Genomic DNA, 19901 nt, shown 5'->3' on the forward strand with positions numbered 1-19901 from the left:
TTTAGCAAAAAAATCCTGATCTTTTCGAATTTTTCTTGAAAATTCTCAAACTAATCAGACCTCACAACAAAACCCAGCATTCACTGCCGAGCACCAATGCTAGTTGGGGGTGGAAAGGCAGTTGATAAATCTAAATCGTCATCATAATCACATGACTAACTAAGAAATCAACGATGAGATCAGGATTTTGGCAGAAACAAGTTTACAAACAATTTTCTCAAAAGAGTCAATAGGACTCTATTCCCTTATATTACTAGGCCATAATATACAGCTCAAGGTTGTTCAGTGACAGGTGGTACTTTTAACTTGGCCATTTGCAACTGGTCTTTATATACAACATTTGTTGAAAAAAATGTTCCGCGTCAAAAAATGCGAAAAATTATTTGTATGTCTCTAGACATTTTCTCCAATTTTCAGATTAACACCGCGACCCCATGTTGTGAGGTCACAACCCACTGCCCAACAGCATTCATGGACAATAAGCAACCTGAATTATTGTTACTTAAGCACAAAGTTGTTGAGAAAAGAGCGTTCGGAAACCTCAAATTCTCGCAAAATTATGCGAAAATCTATAGTAAGTATGTGAATTTCTGTAAGTTCTTTTTACTACAAGGCTAAAAAAAACTGAACGATCTGCACCTGAAAACTACGAGCTGTCCTGCACGTTAGAATAATTTGACGGAAAAATTTCTGGACCGATTAATAACGAAAAATCATTTGATAGCGGAAAGCCTATTTGAAAAAGTACATCTTTGTTATGAGAAAAGTCAGACTGTTTTTGTGAGCAAGGCCGGGAGCACAAAAACACGCTAAAGTGTATAATCGAACAACGCTCCAATGCCGCCAGGAGTTGAGCAACAACTACCTGAAGTTTAATCTAAGTACTTATGGTATGCATGTCAGATATCATAAAGGTCATTGGAGCAGTGTGGCACCAATCTAACATCCCCATATTGACCCAAAAGCCCAAAACGACCGTTTATATAGCCACATGCTGTATATAGCTTCCCTACAATGAGATGAGTAGGGTATTGAAATCCAAAACTTCACTCAACACGGATTGGGGGGGTACTATCCTCCCTAAACAACTGACAACCTCCGGAATAGGACAATTTCATGTAAGTGCCATCACTAAAACTTCACATATGGAGCTGAAATTTTAAAGTGACCCCTCAGACATCATAACAGGTCTGCCAAATGAGGCCTTAACCTTTATATACGGTTATACACACATTCTCAGGAGAATATACTCACCCATAGAGGCCCACATTGGGCCAAAAAAGAACACTGTCAAAATGACACATCTGTGACACTCAATCTTTGACCCACGAAAATGACACTTTGACACAACGTTCAGTGGCTTAGTTGGAGTCTACATGACCGTATATATACAGTATAACAACGTCATGAACACATTTTTATGATCATCGCAGGTGGCGCCATGCTCCATATAGGCTCCATATTAGGTCAAACTGGGGCCAAGTTTACTGGCCAATTTCTCGAAAACGGCCGAACAAAAATAAACGCCCTTACTACAGTTTGTAGCACGGCTTGAGATACGCATCATATTAAAAAATGAGCCCAATCGGTGCATTCTTCAAGGAGTTATAGCAAAAACAAGGTACCGTACCAAATGACCCCAGAGGACAGAATCGGAGCTAAAATTGACCTTCTGAACTACATAAAATGACATGCAACATTGATAAATATACATGGGGACAATCCCCATTATCAGGCGAATCTAACGGACTCGCTATGATGTCTAAATTCAAAGCTTCAAGGTGTCAATGGTGTCATCCGGATGGTGTCAACCGCTTCTGGGGCTAAAACCGAGGGCAAGTTTACTGGCCAATTTCTCTAAAACGGCCGAACAAAAATAAACCCCTTTGGTACAGTTTGTAGCACTGCTTGAGATACGCATCATATTAAAAAATGAGCCCAATCGGTGCATTCTTCAAGGAGTTATAGCAATTATAAGGTACCGTACCAAATGCCCAAAAAGCGAGGTGACCGCTCTGCAGAGTCAGAATTGACCATGTCAACTACATAAAATACTATATAAACTATATATGGGGATACTCCACACTAACTGCGGAATCTGAAACACTAAAATTTTCTAATGCATTGACCGTTATATGCATTGAGCGTCCGTCAAATGGTCATCAATGTAGTGTTTCTCTCCTCCGGGGGCCAATCTGGGGTCAAGTTCCCCGGCCAATTTCTCAAAAACGGCTGAACAAAAACAAACGTCCTTAGTACCGTTTGTAGCACTGCTTGAGATACGCATCATATTAAAAAATGAACCCAATCGGTGCACTCTTCAAGGAGTTATAGCAAAATAAAGGTACCGTACCAAATGACCCCAGAGGAGAGATACACCACATTCAGAGCTAAAATTGACCTTCAGAACTTCATAAAACGGCATATAAAATATATATAGGGACAATCCCCATTATCAAAGGAGTCTAACGAACTAATTGTCGAGCCTAAATGAGCTAGTTTTAGTGGTGTAACATGTAGGTACAGGAAAAGTACCGGACACGAATAGGGCAAAATGGAGGTATGTGTCCTGGCCAATTTCTCGAAAACGGCTGAAAGAAACAAAACGCCATTTACAGGGATTCAAGTACGGCTCACGCTGAGTTCAAATCAACAAACAGATCAAAAATCGGTTCACTCTACGAGGAGATATTCCAACATAAAGGTGCCGTACCAAATGAGCAAATAGGACAGGTACTGCTCATGTAACGCTAAAATTGACCATCTGGACTACATAAAACGGCATACAAAATATATATGGGGAGACTCTCCACTAACTGGGGATTCCAAAACACTAACACTTGTTGGGTAAATCGCGTGTTTTCTTGTACCGAAATTTGGGTCACCCAGAATAGCCCGAAAATTCGAACTATTTCAAATTTGAACATTAATAACTTTTTGATTAGGCCGATTTGGGAAACCAACCAAATACTGCAAGCAAGAGGGGTTCAGTGCTAACAAAATGCGACCACTCCCGTTTAATTTGGTCCAGTACTTTAGCAGATATTAACAAAATACTGTTCTGTACCCCATTTTTTGGGCTAAAATCGAAGCCAAGATCTCCGGAACCGACGTAAAACAACGTGAAACAGCGTTCCCGGCGTATTTGTGGGTGTAATTCTGGTCCACTTCCAAGTTCTAGGTCACGGCAAACCTTCATGATGAGGTGGGAAAAAATTTCCCACCTCACCATGAAGGTTATGATTGTTTGTGTGTTTTGACATAAAACAACATCCACAGAAATTTGATGAAATCGTGAAAAATGAAAAATTGTTGAGTTGACCCCATTAATTGACACAATTGGCTTCTTGATCATAAATATTGTCCAGAAAACACAAAAAGCCAGCCAGAAAACGTGTTCAATTGCAAAAAACACCACTCAACTTTTAAATTTCAGAAAAGATTTGTTTTTCCGTGGTTCGGCCCTTTACAGAGAAAAAATAGCCAATTAAACTCCACAAAACCATCCAAAATTGGTAACTGGATGCTTTTCATTATCAGATGAACCTAATAAACTCATATAGGTAGGTTTACTTTGTTATTTTGGGTACCGAATTTTGTGTGATACCAACATGAACTAAAATTTCAACTTTTTTTGAGAATTGACCTTGAATAACTTTTTTACTCTCCCGGTTACGAAAACCAATCACGGGCACAAGCAAGCAGATTTAGTTGCCAACAAAACAATTTCATGATTGTTCAATTTGGTACAGTAGTTTGGAAGAACTGATCAAACATTTGAGCCACACCTCATTTTTTGGGTGCCTTAGTTTTGGAGTTGTTGAACGAATTCGGATGGTCCTTCAATTAGTCGAAAAACGTACTGCTGCAAATAGAATCATTTTCAATTGCAAGTCCGTTGTTATTGACTCATGTGAGAGCTTTTTGATTATTCTTTCTCAAGTGAGAGCGTTTTGCAAAACTGCAAGAGAAAACACATAGGAAAAAATTTGCCCTGTGAGCAAAAACTTCTGCATCACCTTCCTATCTTACCTTCGATTAGCAAAAGGGCTTTGGACAGTTATGAACAATACCAACAAAAGGAATAACCTGGAGTAATCACCAATGGCGACCTTTCACACTTCTGTTTGTAGATTTCGATTGAAATTGTTCAGAAATTTTAATCAGACTGACTTAAGTTCTTAATGATTTTACGGTTTGATTTTTTTTTGAAACCTCAAGTTCCTCAACCAATTGTCTTAAGTGCATTACAAAATCTTGTTAATTGGCATGATACCACTATTTAATGCATTAGAGAGTAAACTTTTAACTGAATCATCCAAATTACCCCAAAAACCAATTTTCTGCTTCGCGAATGTTTTGCTAAGCGAATACATTATATTCATCTCAAAATTAGTTTCATGGCCCAAAAAAGGCTCCTGTTTATCATTTGAGTGCTTTGTTTGTTGAGTTTGTGCTTATAAACATTTATTTTTGCATATTGCAAATCAGATTGCTTTGAATAACGGTTTTCGACATTAAACATATAAAATTTGTTTGTGGAGTCGTTGGACGATATCTGATGGTCCTTCATTTAGTCTGATAGGTTACCGATAGCTACTAACATTGTTGTCAATTATGACAGAGATGTTTTTGATTCGATAGATAGCTTTTTGAAGATCGCAAAATGGTCTTTTTTATAACCGCAAGAGAAAATACAGAGGAAAATAATGGATCTGTGGTCACAACTTTCTACATCATTTTCCTTCCACTTTTTTGGCTATTATAATTTCTTTGCGGGAGAATTAGAGTGTCAAGTTTTTGATATGATCACCAAAATCAACTTCCACAGGCAACCATGCACACTTCTCTTTATAGAATATAATGGAAACTGTTCGTAGACTTCAATCAGATTGACTTTAGTTTTCAACGTTTTTTGTGGTTTCACGCCTTTTCAAACCTCAAGTTCAAACAACGAATGTTTTAAAGGCAATATCAGTTTTGTTTACGTGGCAAGTTATCCCTATTTAACACTAAAGAGATTAGACTTTTACCTAAATGATCCCAATTACCCCAAAAACCAATTTTCTAGCTTCGACAAACTTTGTTAAGCGAATACATTCTATACATCTTGAAACTGGTTTCATGGCCCAAAAATGTCTCTTGTTTCTCATATGAGTGTATTGTTTTTTGATTTTGTGCTAATAGACATTTGTTTTTACATATTGCAAATCAGATTGCTTTGAATAACGATTCTCGACATTGAACATATAAAGTGTGGTTGTGGAGTCGTTGGACAATATCTGATGGTCCTTCATTTAGTCCGATAGTTTATCGATAGCTACTAATATTGTTGGCAATTATGACAGAGATGTTTTTGAGTCGATAGATAGCTTTTTGAAGACAGCAAAATGGTCTCTTTTATAACCGCAAGAGAAAATACAGAGGAAAATAATGGATCTGTGGTCACAACTTTCTACATCATTTTCCTTCCACTTTTTTGGCTATTATAATTTCTTTGGGGAAAAATTACAGTGTCAAGTTTTTGATATGATCACCAAAATCAACTTCCACTGGCAACCATGCACACTTCTCTTTATAGAATATAATGGAAACTGTTCGTAGATTTCAATCAGACTGACTTTCTTTTTCAAAGTTTTTTGTGGTTTCACACCTTTATAAACCTCAAGTTCAATCAACGAATGTTTTAAACGCGATATCAGTTTTGTTTACGTGGCGAGTTATCCCTATTTATTACGTAAGAGATTAGACTTTTACCTAAATGATCCCAATTACCCAAAAAAACCAATTTTCTGCTTCGACAAATTTTGCTAAGCGAATATATTCTATTCATCTTGAAACTGGTTTCATGGCCCAAAAACTGTCTCTTGTTTTTCATATGAGTGTTTTGTTTTTTGATTTTGTGCTAATAGACATTTGTTTTTGCATATTGCAAATCAGATTGCTTTGAATAACGATTCTCGACATTGAACAAATAAAGTTTGGTTGTGGAGTCGTTGGACAATATCTGATGGTGTTTCATTTAGTCTGATAGTTTACCGATAGCTACTAACATTTTTGCCAATTATGACAGAGATGTTTTTGAGTCGATAGATAGCTTTTTGAAGACAGCAAAATGGTCTCTTTTATAACCGCAAGAGAAAATACAGAGGAAAATAATGGATCTGATGTCACAACTTTCTACATCATTTTCCTTCCACTTTTTTGGCTATTATAATTTCTTTGCGGAAGAATTACAGTGTCAAGTTTTTGATATGATCACCAAAATCAACTTCCACTGGCAACCATGCACACTTCTCTTTATAGAATTTAATGGAAACTGTTCGTAGATTTCAATCAGACTGACTTTTTTTTTCAACGTTTTTTGTGGTTTCACACCTTTTTAAACCTCAAGTTCAAACAACGAATGTTTTAAGCGCAATATCAGTTTTGCTTACGTGGCAAGTTATTCCTATTTAACACGTAAGAGATTAGACTTTTACCTGAATGATCCCAATTACCCCAAAAACCAATTTTCTGCTTCGACAAATTTTGCTAAGCGAATACATTCTATTCATCTTGAAACTGGTTTCATGGCCCAAAAATGTCTCTTGTTTCTCATATGAGTGCATTGTTTTTTGATTTTGTGCTAATAGACATTTGTTTTTGCATATTGCAAATCAGATTGCTTTGAATAACGATTCTCGACATTGAACATATAAAGTTTGGTTGTGGAGTCGTTGGATAATATCTGATGGTCCTTCATTTGGTCTGATAGGTTACCGATAGCTACTAACTTTATTGTCAATTGTGACAGAGATGTTTTTGAGTCGATAGATAGCTTTTTGAAGACAGCAAAATGGTCTTTTTTATAACCGCAAGAGAATATACAGAGGAAAATAATGGATCTGTGGTCACAATGTCATACAATACTTTCCCGCCCTTATTATCTGAACAACCAGTTTTAGCCATGTTAACACAAAATGAAAAGTCAAGAGGAGCACGCCAAAAATTAGTTACCGACAGCAAGGATTATAGATGATATAGGGAATATTAATTTCTGCTGATTTTTTCTAGTTTTCTGCTCGGACTGACTTTGCTTCCTTCTAATCTTCCATTGAGGAATATTATCTAAACCTCAATAATAATTTTTAATCGTTTTTTTTTCACTTATGGCTACATACTTAATATAATTTTGTTGTTTGAGTGTGTAGGTAAATTCTATGTAACGTGTTCTAGGTAAATTGCACGCATCAAATTTTTGCAGGTAATTTTGCAGGTATTGTTACCTGCAATTTTGCTTACCTGCAAACGTTGCAGGTAAAACTACCTTGACATTTTTTAGAGTGAAGCTATGAAACGATTTTAAAAAAGGATTGGAAGGCCAAGAAAAAAGACAATTTGCGAATTTTACCATGTACCTATTTTATCAGCAAAAAAAGTTTTTTCACCCACCACACAAAACGTATGATCATTTGGATTAGAATTTTTGCCGATTGAATCATGTTTCTTTTTTTTCTGGGGTTTGAAATTCGGATGTTAATCTTGCAAGAATCTTGCAAGATCTTGCAAGATTAACATCATCTTGCAAGATCTTGCAAGATTAACATCGTCTTGCAAGATCTTGCAAGATTAACATCCTTTTGCAAGAATCTTGCAAGATCTTGCAAGATTAACATCGGGTCTCGCCTGGGGTCCATATTTAATTGAGTACGGCCAAACTTTTGTTCAAGAACTGCCTAGGTTTTTTCATAGAAAGAAGCGGAATAACACGTACCCAATATGACTGATTTTGTTTTCCCTGACTCATTTTATCTGAGTTAAGTATATTTTGCAACTTCACTGTTTCATTAAACATATTAGACCAATCTGGCCACTCATACGGAATTTCAGCAACAGGTCTTAGCTTCATTTCCTTAGCTGAAGGCTTCTGCTAAGACTTCTTCTAGTAAGCCTATCGAGCCTATTTTTTTTCTTGAGCCAAAATTCTAAGAGATTTTGATTCCCTGTACCATTCTAGGTCCAAAACTTACTGGCCATTAACAGTTTTCAGGTTCTGTTTTATGATGCTCAAAACTATGTTCTTGAGAGTTTTCGAATTTATCTAATTTGTCGAGCCATAAGGAGACGTCCTTGTTCTTTTGGTCTCCTCTTTTGATTGCATTCCAGATTCTTACGCCCAAAATTCCGCCATTGGAATTCCAACATTGGAATTTGAACTGCGTTCTTTAATAGCTATTTGTTCAAATCAATTTTCCACTCGAATTTCTTTGAATCATTTGATTTCCTATTCACGTTTCATTTTCACTTTTTCGAACTCAAGTTTCTTCTGGTCTATTTTGGTCTAATTCATTTTCCAGAGCTGCTAGTCTATCAGATTTTCTTTTTCACTTCTCGAAAGACTTTTCTACCACTTGTCCTGGTTTTGTTTCAAAGTTCAACAGTTTTGTTTAAAGTTCAAAGGTACAATCTTCACTTCCAATAGATGGCAAAACATTTGCAGTTGCTTCCGCTTTGCTTATAATTTTGCTGATCAGATATGCTATTCTGGCAATAATTCCAAAACTGAACGCTCTAGCCTCGCTTATTGATGAGCAGTTGGTCAAGATTTCTATCGGTTTATAAGTTCTGTTGTTATATTATCCTGCTATTGCTCTGTATATCACTAGGCCTGTTGACGCTCCTGCCTTCTTGTGTTTTCAATTGATGATGTTTTTGGGACCGTGGTTTATCTCCCCAGGTTTAGGTGTGCGACCCTAGACCGCTCTGATCAGACCATTTCCCAGACTTTGCCCTCTTATCAGATCATCAGGCGACCCACAGCCCTCGGATCAGACCGTAGTGCGACTCAAGAAAATGTGCGACCATAGTGCGACCCAAAAGACCTCTGATCAGACTATCGTGCGACCCAAATATTTCGTGCTAATCAGGTGTGACCCAAAATTTTGTGCGACTTTGTTGCGACCAACGCTGCCCTGATCAGACGATTTCTGAATACATGTTATAATCCGTTGTTGTTTGTTTAAATTATTCAATTCAAACCTATGTACTATTCAACTTTCAACTTAAAATTTAATAATTTAGTATATCTTGTTAAGGCTAGGACAAAACTAATTGATAAAAAGATAAACGAAAAGTCATTTTGAAGTGCCTGCAACTTTTCTTTTGAGTCATTAAAAACAGTGATAAAAAACTGTAAGTAAATAAAAATTGTCAGTTAATGCTCTGTGGTCAGCTTTGGGGCAACAAAACAAACTGCTACAAATTGGTCTGCATAAACCTCTGATAAAATTGGTTAACTCTTTTTTCTCTCAGAGAAGCATCTTCGTGAAAATTAATAACTCAAAAAGTAGCACGTTTTCAACGCTAGCTGTAGTACCTCAGGGCAGCTTCCTTGCGCCAATACTCTTCCTGGTTTATGTCAGCGGCATTTCTGAAACAATTACACAAATTTCTCAATTTGCTGATGATTTTGCCCTTTACTACAGGTCGCACTCCTGTAGATTAATTCAAGATAAACTTCAGTATTCAGTGGACAAATTGATCAAATGGTGCAAAAAACTGACAATAAGAATAAATCCAGGCAACACAAATTTTATTCTTTTTAAAAATCCGTCAATAAAATTTCCTGTTTAGAGTATTTTTCATTGGCACACGTATTGAAGGCGCTAATTCAACCGAATTTCTTGGCGTAAACCTTAACCCACATCTAAAGTGGAACGAACAATGCAAAAGTTTGGTGGCAAGAGCAAATCAAAGGAATCTACCAACTATGGCGGCTCAGTCAGATTAACATTGATGATGAGTGCTTGCTGAACTTGTATAAATCCTGGTTTCGACCTCTATTTCTCTATGCGAATGCCTGCTGGGTTGACCAATCTAATTCAATTATCAACAACATACAACTGATCCAAAATAGAGCATTAAGAATTTGTATGAGGAAACCCCGCTGGTACAGTGTCAAAAACCTCCATGAAGAGGCCATTATAATTGCAGTAGGAGATTTTCAGATAAGTTTAGCAAATGAGTACCTGAAACGGGTAAAAGAAAACAAGATCGAGTCAATACTTGAACTCGTCCATAAAAAGAGACAACGTCCGAAAAAGAGTGATCAAAGCACACTGGACCATCTGTCCTGCTTATGTTCTTTACCAGTTCCTAAATCGTAGAAAAGCCAGAACAGCCATCATCCAATGACTTGTTGCCAGCCGCTTGCTTAGTTAATTCGGAGAAAGTCGGACAAACAACGTCCTAACCGAACAGCTAAGCCAACCGCTCACCTAGTAAATTCGGGGCTTAGCTGTGTGAAATATAACGAAAACAACAGCAATTTACACAGCTTTTATCTACTGAACAATTATAATCGATTAACATCATTTTAAAGCAAGAAAAAGTTGTTCTTTTCACATTCGCTCCACTGATATCTTTATGAAAGTTAAGTTACGATTATACAACTAACGACATAACTCAGTGCTATGTGCGGTTTGGTACAGTGGTTTTAAGGTTGAGGTTGGCATAGAACTTTTAACTGCTTCTTAATATTTCTTCTGTATTTTACTTCATTCTTCAAAACGCTTCAATTTTGCCTTTGAAGACAAGTTATTAATTGTTGCAACTGCACTTTTTCTTACATTCCCTCAATTTATTTTAACGCGTCTTAACGCTTGCCTTCTTGAACAATATCACACTTTTTACGACTAGCTCAGCCCTCTAATTCTTTGATCAAATGAGGCGCAGTAATTCAATCCCCAACGCGAGCGCAGCCCTATTTTTATTTGTTTATTTATTTTATCAACTCTTCCTACTCTCAATATTTTTTACTACTTGAATAATTGATCTTAATAAACGAATTTTTTACTTCGAATAAAAAATTATTAATATCTTACCACGCATAGAAAAACGAAGAACTAATCAACTTCTACGAGGCTAGCCAAGAACACCAAGAAAAAGAGTGAAAGCAAGCTGAGCCAGCAGAAGCCCTTCCCAGCTTTTGAAATAGCTCCCAGTAACAAGAGCAATCAATTGGTTTTAAAGGAAAAACTCTGTAAAAACAGGAGCCTAAACTCATCTTTCCGAAATTTTGAACTTTCTATTTTACTTATTGATGCCTTTTAAATTGATTGAACTTGATTGTACATACTTTAATAATAACAAAGGTGTGGTCAGATTTTGGGGCAACTTATGTCCAGACTTTGCCCTCTGATCAGACCGTGGCGCAACCATTGTTAAGACCATTTCCAGACTTTGCCCTCTGATCAGACCGTAGTGCGACCATTGTCCAGACCATTGTGCGACTCAAGGTCGCACCACGCCACCATTGTGCGACCCAAATGGTCTGATCAGAGCACTCTAGGGTAGCGCACCTAAACTTGGGTCCTTTTCCAAAATGCTGTGACTCCCTGGCCGAGTCAATTTTTTCTGCTTTGAGATAGCTTTCCGAAATCTCCAGTGTCGATGGACCGATTGTCACGGCTGCTTATTTCCATCGTCGAACAGGTTAATCGTCCATCAGATTAGCTTCAGTTACAATTCAGTTTTCAATTATAACCATTTGATTGTCTTCTCGAAGAAAGAGACAAAATACCTGAACTTTTTGTTACTTTGGGCTCTCTAAGTACCGATCTGACGCAGTTATGATAGTGTAGTGTGTTTTCTGCGAATTTTTAGATTCCTGAATTTAGCCAGTTTGTCAGGGTTTTGTTTTGAGTTCGCTCCAGCAAATAAGTAAGAAACATTTATTTGCCAATTTTATCAAATTTAATCACTGAGATCATTTGCACTTTGAGTTCGTACAATTTGGCTTAGTGTAAATCTGAGAAGCAGAAGATTAACAAAATTTAACAAATAATGGAGTTCTCTTTTTATTTTTGCTATAAAATGTGCATAACTTTTTTCAAAAGACCAAATATGAGTTTGAAAAAGTGACTACGTTGACAGCATATAGATGGAGACAAAAAGCGTTCACTTAGATATTTTGGTTATTAACTCAAAATTATTTAGTTACTGGAAAATTTCATGCAGTAAACATATTGCCAACTTTGAAGAGGTAAATGATTTTCGCTGGCGTGGACAAATGAGTACTTGAAAGGAAACAAGGAGGCTCGTTAATGTGCGTTTGCACATGATGTTCCGACCCCAGCTCAACTACATTTTAGATTTAATTGTCAACCAAATGAAGAAGTGACAAAAATAGATGTTTGAGTTTAAAATTCGTTTCACAACCAAACTACTAAATGAATTACATAATGGCATGCGCCATTACAACGTTCACGAGATCTGTCATTAAGAGGACTATGACAAAAAACAACAAACAACAAAAAAAACAAAAACAAAAATTTCACGGCAGAAAGCCGATATCTAAATTTGAAAGCACCTAGTAACAATGTCCAAAGGCAATCAGATAAAACCTTAACTACACAAATTTAGTTTTTTCTAAATAAACAGCATACTGATGTTTTCCATAATGGGACTGGTTAAAAGTCGACAAGGAGAAGAAAAAATGAAGCTCAAATCAGAAATCAATCAGAATTTTTTACATCAAATAAAATCAAAAGTCTTGAAAATCTTTAGCTTATAAAAAAAAAATGATTAATTTACTGTAAAGTCATTATGAAACCAATCGCACCTGTCTTTGCTTAGACTAAGCCTTAGGAACAGGCTAAAGAAGCAGAAAAATGTTTAAAAAATTACGAACATTTTATAAAAACAAATTATTCAAGGCATTAAAATCGTTAGCTATTATCTGAATATTATGTATTTTTATTTCAGTTTTGATTTATACTAATTCAGCGAAATTTATACTGAAAGAAGAGACAAGTTCATTTGAGCCACATTTGAGAATCATTGGGATCTGTTTTTACCTGAATGGAAATCAAGGTATTGGATGGGACCTCTCAATGAGAATAAGATACAAGATGACGAAAAGAACAACAAAAACTGAAAAGTTTGAAAAATCTTTGAAACTGTATAATATCATAAACTTTAAGACTATTCGCTTTACACTGTTTGCTTCGAATAACATCATTCTTTCAATCGTCAATTACAAGTTTTTGAGATCGGTCAGCAATTTACGGCTACCTAAAGAATAAAAACGCAAAACCAGCAAACTCAAAAAAATTAAGCGAGAAAAAAGTACAAGGTATAAGTGAATGAACTTTTCAGGAAATACTCTACTATTTTCAATTTAGTTTTTAAAAGCAATGGGATAGTTTTTTAATATAAAATGAATTGACAAACAACAAACATAGACAAAGTGTTAAAATCACGAAGTTTTTGATAAAACCCCTAGTATCAAAGCCATTAAATTTAATAGCTTTCAATGGAATTAAATAAACCCACTAATTTATTCTAACTATGCTTCGATGGGAAAACAATGATGATTTTCATTCATAGACCATCGGTAACTCATCACAATAAGTCGTATGGCAATGAAAATTTCATTAAAACAACGAAATTTTTGAGAAAACACGTAGTATTACTGTCATAAAACTCAATAGCTTTCAACGGAAGAAATTAAATAGGCTAAATTATGCCGACAGGGATGTGGATTTGACAACAAGGATGTTGGTTACTCAGATGTTATCAGAAAGATTTTAAAACATGTCAGTGACAGTGAAAACCACAAGAAATAAAAGCAAAATCCAAAAACTCAGTATACAAATGCGAGAAGAAAGTGTCAAAACCATTTAAACCATAATCTTTTCTCTGAAAAATTTTTCTAAGATCCATTAAACATACATTTTAGGCCAATAGGAAATATCAATATTAGGATAAATTAATAAGATTTCAAAAGGAACCATTAATACGAAGCGTCCAAAAAACTTTTTTAAAAATTTGAATTCTTGTGGCATGGAAGTCATATAACCAACAGTTACAAGATAAAACCGCTAACGAGGTAAATTTTGGTTGCAGTAGGAAGGAAGGGGTCCTGTCACTACTTACACACACTTCCAATTCACAAAAATAAGTTTATGATTGTTTAATTGTAAAGAAAAATTTCGAAAACTTATTTTCAAATTCTTAACAGCCATTAGCTGCCACCTCAATGCATGAGATAGATTCACTTAATGTTCATTACGAAACCTATTGCACATTTAGTCAACAAATTTTTGCAATAGGATTCAAACAATTTAGTAAAAAATCAAATTTTCCTGAAAAATTACGAAAACTGAGATACCAATAAAATTAAACCAAAATAATCCATAAAAATAATCCAAACAAAAATAATCCAAAAATAATCCAAAAAAACATGACCGATTCCTTAGAAACGAATTATTGTTCATTGGGCTTCACCTGATTGTAAATGAGTTTTGTCATTAACGAACCGCGACATGAAACAAAAAAATTATGCAAAATTTTCCAAAAAAGAGCTCTCAAATAAAATTCTTTCAAATTTTTTTATAGTAAAAATCCCTATGAAACCAGAACTAGTCTTTTTATCGCCTTTCGTCTATTAGGAACACAAAATTGATTTATTTTATGGTGTGAACTGTAATTTTGCTTAAAATCTCGATAACTCGTCGAAAAAAAAAACGAAATTCAAAAAAATCATTCTCATTTCGAAATCTAAGCTGAATGAGTTTTTTAATAATACTACTCACATTTCTCTTCGATGAATATATCGATCGGCCAAAATTGTCTGAACAAAAAAAACCCATTTGAGTATATAGTTCCTCCCCCCACAAGTGGGGTCGGAACAAAAACAATATTCTTTCTCTTCTATTATTATTGATACGGGACAATCTAATTGCACAATATGGTATTCTTGTTCTTTAAACTGAATTTAGGGTAACTTTTTTGAAGCGTTTCCTCGCAATGAATTTTACCGGAAAAGGTAAAAATTTTTTTGTGATAATGTATCATGAAGATATGATTTTAGAAACAAAATCTTGCTAAATATCACAGGAAAAATTAGGGACAGCAGTATGTGTGTATACTGTTATATCATTATGTGGATATTTTTCTTCATGTGGAAAAAAGAAGACGACAGGACATCAATTTGTTGATCGGTTACAGCGGAGCTAACGAGCTCCTCGATTTAGCATAAAAAGTGTTTAAAACCAATTTGGTCCATTTCCATAAAACGAGGTAGAAATAATTAAGGTGCTGCAATAAAAACTAATGTCAATTCCGATATTCGGTTTTTAAGTTATGCTTACTTTGTCAGTTTTACTTTTTAAATGAAAATTAATAGTATTTTGTTGATACCTTGTTGTAGTTTGGTTAATAATACTTTTTGATGTGTCTGACTTCTTGGAGAAAAACAGTTTGTTTCCTCTCTTCACTGGAGAGATTAAAGCTGATTGAAACGCTTAGAGTGAGTTAATCAGGTTTTCAATTAAAGTTCTGAGTTTGTATTCTGATTTTTATTCGCCTGAATCCCTATGGCTAGAGTGAAACCTAAACGGTTACAGTCAAACAAATAAATTGGTCAGTTTTGAGGACTTCAAGGGCTTCAGCAAATTTTATAGTTTCAACAGTATGCCAAGAACTACCAAAAATTTTTGTTTAGCTTCTAACCTTTCCTTGCAAAAAATATTATCAACGGGAACGAAATGAATTATGTCCTTGTGATTTTGAAATTTTCAGTTACTCTATTATTCAACAATTGACATAGATTTTATTAGCGCCAGATTGAGGTAGAGATAACTTTTGGATAATTTTCGGCAGAGAAAAACTTAAGGTTTGTATGCTATCACTGCATTTAGTTCTTCGGATATTTTGCTTCAACATTTAGCAAACGAAAAACTCTATTGCCCTGTCATACGGCAATGGATACCCTTCACATATCCATATCCGTATTTAGTACAAATTATATTATTTAATTCCATTTGAAGGACAAGTGCTGTTTTGATTTTAGTTAAGTTTACTTCCTCCCATTTTTAGCAAAGTATTGTCTGTTCATACTGTCTAGGCAGGAAATTCATTTGTCCATACTATAAACAAATCTTAAAGTTGCTTCCTGGTTCGTGATTAAGTTGAACAAGCCTTTTCTTCATTTGTAATCAATTATATCTTTCATTCTCCCAATTGTAACTCTAGAATTCAGTTTAATTTAAATCTTACAAAATGCTTTTCAATTTAACTCAATAACTTCGACAAGTGCCAATCGCGCCGCGATTGACCATTCTAAATACTAACAACTCAGATAGAAATAAATAGCTCGCCAATTGCGACGCAATTGCCCACTTAAACTTGAAATTGGACATTCGCAACTCAATTGGATTCATCCATCGCAATTGAGTATAACATGGCGCAGTCAGCAACGGATTCCAAGAAGACACCACTTCACATAGAAGCATTTAGGGAAAAGCCTACAGCAACACCTTCTCTGACGTGGGACAAATGGACACAACAGTGGAAATTGGCTCTACTAGCTGAAGAGGGAATTCAGTAAGACAATCTGTTAAAAGACCCTCCATCAATAGTAACCTACCCGCCCGAACCAACCTACGAAGATCCAGTAGAAAACCATACCCAAGCGACGGAACGAGATCGGAAAGTCCGTAATCAACAATTGAAAGTCACCTGGCAAAATCGATGCAAAAAGGTTGATGAGATTGGGATTTTGTGTGGAGATAAACAGTGGGGAATTTGCGAACAGAAAGCGATATCCCTATTGTACTTGAGTATTGGAACGGAGGGACGACGAATCTTCAAAAGTAAACACCCTCACTTCCAAATCGAGAAACAACCTTTCGGAGAATTGTGGCAGGCAATGGAGGATTCTTTCACGAAAGTTCGTAACATAACTTATGATCGCTTTGTTTTCTACTCTTGTAAGCAAGAAATAGGAGAATCTGTTGAAAATTTCTATGGTCGTCTCATAGAATTAGCAGAGAACTGTATCCTCGGTAGTGAAGAAACTACCTTGATTCGCGATGCATTCATATTAAATATGATTGATCATGAGACTCAAAAAGAACTGTTGAAAGAAACAGTCAAACCGTCCAAAGCATTGGAGATAGCTATACAAATGGAGATGGGAGCGCAGAATCAACACAAAATAAACCAGAATTTGATGTTAAGCTCAAACTCTGTGAATTTGATTAACAATCACCAAATACGCAAATGCAACGCGAATGCCCAAGAAACCAAGCCAGATTTCACACGATACGCAACTGTACCTCAGAATTATCAATACACAAGTATTTGTATGAATTGTGGCCTCCGTTGGAGTCATAACCATAAACAGATTTGCCCCGCGAATGGAAAAAAATGTAATAATTGTGGCATCACTGGCCATTTCGCAAGAAAATGTCGCAAACCAAAAAAGTCAATGGGGCAAACACAGAAAGCTCAACAACCGAACGTCAATCAAATCGATCAGTCTCCCAAAAAAAGTGATGATGAAGAATCTGTTAGTTACATAACGAGCTACCAACAACTGTATGAACAGGTGTATGACTCAAACTATGATAGCGGTTCAGATGATTATGTGGCGGTGATTTCGTCAGACTCGGTACATCAGCTGGAACCACTAAATGTAGAGGTACAACTGGGGAAAGTTCGGGCGCTAGCAATGATCGATTCTGGAAGTGCCGTTAGCATCATAACGGAAACCCTGGCAGATAAAATTCTCCAAACCACAAATTTGCAAAGTGGACCGACACGAAAGACAAAAGAAATTTGAAAACTTTTTCAAACGAACACATAAAAGTTCTTGGACACTTGGAAACCACAATCACCTACAATCAGTGGAAAGATAAAGCAGCATTGTTCACTGTGGTAGAAGATGGGCATAGAAACATAATCGGGAGAGACCTTTTCACAACCCTGGGACTTGCGGTAGTACAACAACAACCTGATAATGGTAAATGCGTTAATAATATTAATACCTCTACATGTAAAATTAAAGAGACCATCGCGACGCAATTTCCCCATTTATTATCAAAAATTGGTTTGTCCAAAACACATGTAGCGAAATCAAAGTTTCAACAAAAGTTTACAGCAAAGCATCAAAAAGGTCATCGTGTTCCGATAAATCTTCAACCTAGAGTGTCGCCGGAATTAGAAAAATTACAAACTGAAGGACAAAACAAAAAACTATCTAGTTGTTCTGATGAACATTTCATATCCCCGATCGTTATCACAGTAAAGAAAGACCAATCAATAAAACTCGCATTAGATTCCAAAGTTTTAAATAAAGCTATACATAAAAATAAATATCAAATGCCTAATATTGACATGCTCATTGATCCTATATCACAGCACCTTACCAACAAAAAAAAGGGTCAGCAAGCGTATTTCACCACATTAGACTTGAATTATGCTTATAGCCAATTAAAATTACACCACGACACAGCAAAACATTTTAATTTTAACATCATCTGCGGAGAATCTACTGGTACATATAGACTCAAAACTGGTTTTTATGGTCTTACAGATATGCCGGCAGAATTTCAAAAATCTATGGACTACACTCTTATAGGTTTACAAAATACATATTGTTTCTTGGACGACATCATAATCGTCAGTACCGGCACTGAAGCAGACCATTTGGCATATGTTTTTAAATGTTTAAAAAAGTTAGAGGACGATAATCTCAGAATTAACCTTCAAAAATACCATTTTGCAAAAACTGAAATTGAATGGTTAGGATACAAGTTTACACAGACTGGAATTTCGCCCCTAGAAAGTAAAACTGCAGCAATATTAACAATACCACCACCAACGACACTGAAACGCCTTAGATCATTTTTAGGATCAGTCCATCATTATATTGGTAAATTCATACCACATCTTCCACAATTATGCCACCCACTTCGACCTTTTCTCAAAAACTCAGTAAAATTTACTTGGGCAGAAGAACACACAAAACATTTCAATCTAATTAAAGAAAAAATTGCTAATAGCACAGAAAACAGCCATTATAACCCAAAACTTGATGTCAGAGTCAAATGTGATGCATCTCGCTCCGGACTGGGGGCCGCCTTGGAGCAAAATACATCAGACGGTTGGAAACCAATAGCATTTGCATCACGATTCCTCAACTCAACAGAGGTACGCTATAGTGTTAATGAATTGGAGTTATTGGGAATAGTTTGGTCAATTGACTACTTTAAATACTATTTGTACGGCAAAATTGTCACTGTAGTGACAGACCATAGAACTCTCCTGTCCATACTCAAAGAACACAGATCAAACAAATCGTATAACAGCAGACTATCAAGATGGATAGATAGACTACTTCCGTACAACTTCACAATAGAACAAATGCCAGGTGCAAAAATGGGTCTCGTTGACTATATATCAAGAAATCCATATGCGAGAGCTAAAAAGATATCAACATATGACGAGCACTTTGTTGTTGCAACAATCTCAAAAATTCTTGATTCTATGAAATAACTGACTACCAAAAAACAAAATGCAACTAAAAAATTCACTAGCGTATTAACGTCAAATTGGCCCTCTCACAAATTAAAACGGCCATTCGCGCAGCAACTGCCTACATTACAACATTCAAATTCACATATACGCAATAAAGCATTTGCATCGCAATCACTCCCTTTACTACCGAAAACACCATTCGCGACGCAATTGACACCTACTACTTCTAAATCTAATCCGCATTTTATACATCCAATTGCATCGCAAATGCCACTTAAAGTTACAAAATTCCAATTTGCACCAAATAACTGTAAAGTTAATAATTCACATTCCATTAACAAAATCGCTGCTAAAGAAGTGCAAATGTCAGACAGTAAAGAATGCGAACACTTTGAACAATTATCCCCAATAAAGCCCATTAATGGTATTAAGTCAAATAATCCACCTAATAACGCTCAATTTAGCGCGAAAACAAAAATTCCAAAGTATAAATACCACTTGCACAAGAATCACTCGCTTTTTGCCCAAACTCACCCTATAAATAACTTCAAAATAAACACACAAAACAAATTTTCCATCTTGGATAATTCAGT

Source organism: Convolutriloba macropyga, chromosome 5 (genome assembly GCF_964194025.1).
Source record: "Convolutriloba macropyga chromosome 5, txConMacr16.3, whole genome shotgun sequence".
Taxonomy (NCBI): Eukaryota; Metazoa; Xenacoelomorpha; order Acoela; family Convolutidae; genus Convolutriloba; species Convolutriloba macropyga.